The sequence below is a fragment of the Dendroctonus ponderosae genome, unplaced genomic scaffold (assembly GCF_020466585.1).
Source record: "Dendroctonus ponderosae isolate FM_Combo_2020 unplaced genomic scaffold, Dpon_F_20191213v2 Dpon_F_20191213_1, whole genome shotgun sequence".
Lineage (NCBI taxonomy): Eukaryota > Metazoa > Arthropoda > Insecta > Coleoptera > Curculionidae > Dendroctonus > Dendroctonus ponderosae.
In genome coordinates, this window is record NW_026017110.1 from 41,922,433 (window position 1) to 41,930,473 (window position 8,041).

Consider the following 8,041-nt stretch of genomic DNA (forward strand, 5'->3'; position numbering starts at 1 on the left):
ACCGTGGATGGCCGGGTATCAAACTCTTTCAAACAGGAACAAACTAACTTCAAAATTACCGTCAACTTCACAAACAATAACAATATCAGACGGAAAACTCGATCTTCCGACTCGCGAGGTTTAACCTCTTCTGCACTCAGTCGCTGCTGTCACTTCACTGACTCCCCATGGTTCTCGTCGCCGCTTATATAGTTTTCTCTAGGTAACCCAGACGGTTCTCGAAATCTCCAGAGCAGGTGCAAAATTTATAAATACCATGAATTTCGATCCCCTCATTCCAAACGTGAGTACCCCAGGCCATTTCCTTTACAATATTATAAATGCTTTGTTGCAGCTCTTTTGATTTCCATTTTTGTAAGGATAATGTTTACTATTTTTTTGCGTTTGCTACCTACCACAAGCAAGAGTTCCAGCAAAATGACCTCAATTTTAAATCATCCTGTACAGATTTGCTAATAAGATTAGGATTTATTGCTATTACTATCTAGGATTTATAGCATAGTCATTTAAATTGCGCTAACGCCATGTACTTTACGGTTAAAGATTTGGAATAGAATAAATTTGCATTTCGTATCGCCCGCATCAATGTGGAGGCAAAATACAAAACAGAGATGTGAGAAATGAGTCAACAAATAAATCGTAAATCGATTATGTCAGTTTCCTGTTTCGTACCAATTAGGTACTAATTAGTAGTCAATTCCGGAAATTAGTCCGAGATCTGGAGAGATCTTTATAATTGAGTGATTCCATTAGTAAATTTCATAACCGACAATAAGTAATTTAAACCTGGAGAGTTTACAACATTAAAACTGTTCAACCGGTGAAGTTGTAAATGAAATTGTGAAATGTGTGAAATGTCTTGTACATATGGAGCCAGGACTTTTCTTTTTTTTTTGTCGCATACGATGCGTCGTTTTGGACGATATTTTTCAGATTTACAACAAGAACAGGAAATAAATAAAAAAAATGTACTACTAACTGATCGGATTTAGCGCAACTAAAGCGTTATTGAGTTGAGTTTAGTTTACTCATTGAATATAAAGGCTGCGATAATTAGAGCACATTTCAATGGACGCTGTTTTTGTTCTGTGCACATAAATGTATTAGCATGTTCTAACAATTTTCCTCCTCAATAATAGATAGAAAGTATTTTTTTGAATATTGCATATATGGCCCAACATTTAGTTTCATCAGTTTACTTGGGGTTTTCAGTCACAAATATGAATTATATTTATGTACTAATCTGTAAAAAATGTGGTTTCGAAACGTAATTTAATACTTTAACTTTATTTGATTGTTTATTCGTAAAGGTAGCGTCACGAAAATACTATCTTTACAACTAAACACGTTTGTCACGTCACGTTTTACCATCTTAGCTTTAGAAAACTGAATAAATTAAGCTAATATTAAGCCATTTTTAAAACACTTTTTCTTCAAAACGGATCGGATAATAATGTAGCTTAAATTCCGTTAAAACAGAAATGGCATGTTCTTAAAAAAGAGCAGCTGCGTAATAAGCTTATTCTTTAGTAGGTGTGTGAGGAAAAATGTGTTTTTCCTTAACCATTTGAACATTGAACAGAATGACCAATGAAGATCCTTTTGGCAATTCAGCTTTGCGAAATTGCCCTTAATGTCTTATAATAAAATTTTTAAAAGCAAAGAATTTCACAGCCTCTATGTTGGATAAGGAACTTTCAATATTTTAGAGATTGGGAACATTTCCTTCTGTAACATTAAATTTAGATCATAATCCTTAATATACTTACCATTTAGTACTGTTTATATAATTTATACCATTGCAAGCTTATTGAAAGCCAACATTTAGCTAAAATTCATATCTCAATTAACAGATATTCGTTTTCATGATCCAAACCAGAAAGAAAAGCAGGATTTTATTTTGTTGTACGTTGGTGCGTTCATCCAAAAGAATATTAGAGTAATCTAATTCCTCTCTAATATCATTGAAACTTGAACCTGTAATTTAATTTTACAAAAATTTGTAAAATTGCATTTTTTTGTTCTTATGAATGCGACATCTTGCATAACGACACAAAATCTGCTAGAGAAACGCCAACTCTTGCCAAATGCACTTAATTAGCAAATATTTGGGAGGGATAAAGTACAAACATTTACCAAGTCTGAAATACTCATTGTCTGCTACGGGCAAATGTCTGTGAATAACGCTCACTATATGGCTAATGCTAAACTATAAGTATCTAAAATATAGAAAATCTTGCTCTTATAACCAGCACGCTGGACACCACTAATGTATGTATTGAAAATTAATTATATAGCGACTATTCTTTTAAAATAAGGCGTAGTATCATTTCTGGTATGATCAGTATAGTTTAACTGTAAAAGAAGCCACAGCAGAAACGAGCAAGTAGTCATAAGTGTGGTCAGAAGTCATAAGAAGTACAGTCCTGAGACTATCTGAATAGATGAGACTGTCTGATTACATATACGATATAGAAATCAGTCTTAAGATATACGGTATGTACGTGCCATAAGTCCTAATTAAGGTTGGTTAACAAGTAAACATACTGTATTGTTTGCATTAATTTGGAAATAAATTGTTTTTACGAACAAAACTTTGAAATTAATCAATAAAATTCATGTTGCATTTTTGAAGCCTGAAAATATTTACTCTATATTAACTGTAACAACACCGTCAGAGTTAAAATGACTAGATTCACTCATGCGGCTCTATAAAATGGAATCGTCAGATAGTGGTTTGTTAAGCTTGCTTTAACAGGAGCATCTATGTTTGCAAAACATTTAGCACTTTACTCGTCCTTGGAATATGAAAGCTTAAATTTTCAGCTTCCAAACAACTCGACATTGAGTGTGAATTTGTTTCCAAACGTGGGCAACAAAAACAAGGGCTTAATATATTAAAAACAGTTAAAAAAAACATGGTCTGTATTGTCGTATATTGTTTTGCGGCCCGTTCCCTATTAGTTCAAAAGTACTTCCACATTTATTTATGTCCTGCCTATCGATTAGTAATTCAGTATTTAAATCTGTAAACATATTTATTATTAAGAGACTTAAAATAAAAATGTACATGCGGGCCGCAATCGGTACACGCCAGTGCTTCCAAAACTCTTTAGGTCCAGTCCAATAGGCATTAGTCACAAGAGCCACCTTGTGTATAAATAGATAAATAGAAGCCTAAAGTACGTCGTTTGTTACTTGCACAGTCCTTTTCCAAGCTCGACTTCAAACTAACAAAACAAAATGTTTTTAAATTTTTATATACAGGATGGTTTTTTAGTGCGAGAGAGTTCATTATTTCCGTTGGTGTTAAACTTTCGAAAAATAGTTTCATATAAAAGTTGGTGACGCACAAAGTGCGCACATTTTAAAAATACTTTATATGATACAGAGTGTCTCAGACAAGCGAGACAAGATCAAAGTGATTAAAAAATAATAGAATTACCAATTTTTCATTAGCGCTCATGGAGTGCAGCTTGATACGCTACATATGCACCGTAAATTGTTTGTTTCTTATTTGCGACGTTGGCAGATTACCGCTATTTTACTAAAATATTGCTTAGAAACATGGTATCTAAAAGTTCATTGTAGAATCAAAAAAAGCAGTTAAAGATACAAAAAATACGTCTTTCCAATCACTACAAATCCGTTAAGAATTCAATTGAACCAAAATATCAACACAGTGTACAATATTGAACAGGGTGTTAACAATGTGGACTTAAATCTAAAACTTTTTAAGTCAATATAACTTTTGTTTTCAAATGGAAGTACCTGTATATTAATACGTCATTAGATAGACAATTTACAAAGTTACACATTTGCATTTATACTTTAAGCTGTGAAATCAGCCGTTTTCAAATTATAATTTTTTTATTGAAAATTGTCAAAAAGTTATTACATTTTGTAAGGTGCCTATGGAATTCAATAAATAAGTGTCAAAATTTGATAATTCCTGACATATCGATATACACTTAGCATATGACCTCATCCATATTATTAAAAAGCTCTTAAACAAATACTATTTTTTCTCAAGAATAATTAGTGAATTAGTCGTGTATATACTAAGTGCTAGTGATAAAAAATGTACGCTCGCTACGCGACTTTATTATCAACATTTTCCTGAAAGAAGACAACCGCAAAAAAAAATTAATGGAACGATTCATACGAACAGGAAATGTTGAATATGAGAAAATGGACAGACTAAAAACGGCCTCAACACAAGAAAATTAATTGGCAGTTTTATTAAAAGCAACTGAAAATCCTCATACTTCCCAGAGAATAATTACTATTGAAACAGATATCGGCCGATCTACAATACAAAAAATATAGGTAAAAAATAATATTCAGCCATATCGCATCCAGTTAATGCAGGAACTTAACATCCAGGTCTATGTAGCTGGAGTTAGATTTTGTGCATGGGCCAGACGCAAAATGTGGAAAGACAGATATTTTTTACATTATGTATTATTTACTGATGATGCAACTTTTCATAAAAACGGAATGGTTAATAGACATAATTTCCATTATGATGCAAATACCAAGCTTTATTTTATAAGAACAAACAGTCAATCCCGTCGGTCATCAAATACTTGGTGTGGCATTATCCGAAATTATGTAATTGGGCCTTACTTTTTTGATGGAAGAGTAACTGGAATAATTTATTTAAGTTTTTCACAAAATTAATTGCAACGTTTAATAGATCATTTATCTAATTATATCAAGGAAATAATGTGGTATTTACATGATGGAGCTCCAGTTCACCATACAGGTCAAATTCATGAGTACCTAAATAATTAATTTCCTGAGAGGTGGATAGGCAAATGTGGGTCTGTTCAGTGGCCTCCTCGTTCACCCGATTTGACAAAAATGGATTTCTTTTTATGGGGTTACCTCAAAAACGAAGTTTGTAAAATACCAACTACAAAAGATGACATGAAGGAACGAATCTAAGTGTTTTTCGAAATATTAATAATATTGTTTTGAACTCCGTTGGCGATTCATTTGAAAAACGTATTAATAGTTGCTTAAATGTTAACGGAAATCTTATTGAACGTTTATTTTAAAATATCACTGTAGTTATAATTTCGTATTTTATTTGACGAATTTTGCTATGAAATTCCATGCATTTTATAAAACGTTGCACTTTTCGTCATTGATTATGTCAAGTATCATCAAACTTTGACAGTTATTTATTGAATTCCATAGCCACCTTACAAAATGTAAAAACTTTTTGAAATTTTTAAATAAAATAAATTATAGTTTGAAATCGGTTGATTTCACAGCTTAAAGTGTAAATGCAAATTTGTAGCTTTGTAAATTGTCTATCTAATGACGTATTAATATACAGGTACTTCCATTTGAAAACAAAAGTTATATTGCGTTAGAAAGTTTCAGATTTAAATCCGCATTCTTGACACCCTGTTCAATATTGTACATTGGATTGATATTTTGGTTAAATAGAATTCTTAACGGACCTGTGCTGATTGGTAAGACGTATTTTTTGTATCTTTAACTGCGGTTTTTTGCTTCCAGAATGCATTTCTGTATTCCATGTTTTACAAAATTTTACTAAAATTGCGATAATCTACCAACGTCACAAGTAAGAAAAAAACAATTTACGGTGCATATGTAGCGTTTCAAGCTACATTCCATGAGCTAATGAAAAATGGGAAGTTCTATTTAAAAACACACACTTTGATCTTGCCTCGCTTTTCTGAGACACTGTATTATATAAAATATTTTTAAAATGTGCACACTTTGTGCGTCAACAACTTTTATGTGAAACTATTTTTGGAAAGTTCAACGCCAACGGAAATAATGGACTCTCTCGCACTAAAAAGAACACCCGGATGGGTATGTATCACATGTGTAATCATCACTTGCTATTGCCAAAGTCTGTTTGTGCTTGAAGCTTTTGTCTTTTCGTATCGTTTTTACTAGATTTTAGCGCATTTCGTGTTTCCTTTCACAATTATAAGTACGAGTAAATTACACCGTATGTACATTACATAATTTACTTTCCTCGCATATCTCTCAAAATACATGGAAAACTTTATCAGGCTTCAAACTTTCACTAAGCAGCTCAATGTTGATATGAAATCCGGAAAGCTAGACTTAAGTGAAACCACATTGTAAACTTAACTTTGGCGACTTATGTATACACTTTGTGTACATTTATGAACGGGATTATTTGATAGCCCTAAGAAACAATATTTAGGGTAATGATTAAACAGATTAGACCTCTGATTTTACTTATTAAATTTACATTCAGATTTGAAATAATTTGCATTTGCTAAAGATTAAGCAGAACTCAAATGATAATAAAAAGTGTGAACACGAACTGAAGGTTCAATATTGCATAGCAAATGCTTCATTCTTTGAATACATCGATCGATGTAATTATAACTCCTCAAGAAGCGTTTTGCAGATCTCAGTTCAAACTGACTTCAAGTGTTTACAAGATGAAATCAATATCAGTATATCTCCAGTTTTTGCGAACTTAATAACAAAACAGAAAATTATTGTTGCAGTTGTATGTTACATTATGTTCATATAATCGGATGGATATTTAAACAGTGCTGCAGTAAATCAATTTCTTCTTTGCGCGGGCCTCATAAATTTATGAACGAAATCGAAAAATAATCCATCCGTTTCCTACCCATACGTGGTCATTTATCTGGAAATAAAACAAATTTTATTCGAACCGTTGTCGAAAAGTAAACACAGATTTACTTAAGGATTCGCACAAACCCTTCTATTTGTTTTTGAAATTGTCGTTACACAAGAAACTGGGTTAATGGTGATAGTTGAAAGTTTATTCGGTGCAAAGACGGCGAAATTCGAGTTGCTGGGATAGGAATAATGTTTTCTATTTTTAAAAAGTCGATCATTTGTCAATGTTTTACAAGACAAGGCTAAACTTTAATTTATTTGGTAGTTTCTTATAGAATAAATCGGAAATTTCATATTGGGAGCTGGCATCGACTTGAAATAACGTATTTAACCGGTAATTAATTTTATTCAAGTTTAGTCTTTCAGTTGTCTCTGCATAACCTGTTTGTGATTATAATGGGACTTTGTGCAGTTGATTTCCCATCAGAAATAAAATATTTCCATTAAGATATCTTTGACATGCTGTGTTGTTCTGTAATGTAATGCAAGAGTTCGCCACTGAAACAGATTTTGCAGAAATATATTTTCTCCTGATAAATTTTGTTTTATGTTTTGTGATTGTGATTTTACTTAGAAATCGATCTTGAACTGTACTTTGACGATATGCCGTTCCGTTGTTCATTATACTAATCGTAAGGTTATGAAACATATACAACATTCGTTCCAACGTTCGACCGAACATTTGAGCCAAAAAGTTCGGCGGTTCGTGCGGCAAATGTATCTGCTGCACGGTGTGTCGAATGCTTGAAGCAAAATTCCTTTTGAATTGTGGTTCAAACGTTTGTCTACATTCGTCAATATGCAGGATACTGCTGATGCTGCAGTTATAGCCGCAGCGGTGCGAGTTTTTAGTTGTGTGAATGGTTTACTCAACGTCATTCATCAATTCTGATTTATTTTCCTGACTGCGTGTACTTATTAGGATATTCTTATCTTTCCTGGGTCTCAAAGTGTGAAGTAAAAATTTTGAAAATCGTTATTTCATTAGGTTTCGGCGAGACAACAGCGCCATCATCAGATTTAAAATTTACACAAACTCATGATTGGTAAAAATCATCGTTCTTTTAGGTCTTTGCCTTCTTGACGGACTTTGTCTAGAGACAAATTTAAGGTTTAAATTTTCTAAATTTTCCTTAAATTTTAATCAAAATTTTTACTTCACACTTTGCCTGAGACCCAGGAAAGATAATAATATCAGAACTTAGGCAATATCGACGACGAGATAACAAACCAATATTTTCCAAATATTTATCCCACCTATCCCCCGATTTCGATAATCTGAAAGAAAAGGGAAAAAATCTCGAATCGATCACATTTTAAGTGCTGCTTGATTTATGTGACACTTGTTCACAGCTTTGGTCTCTAATTT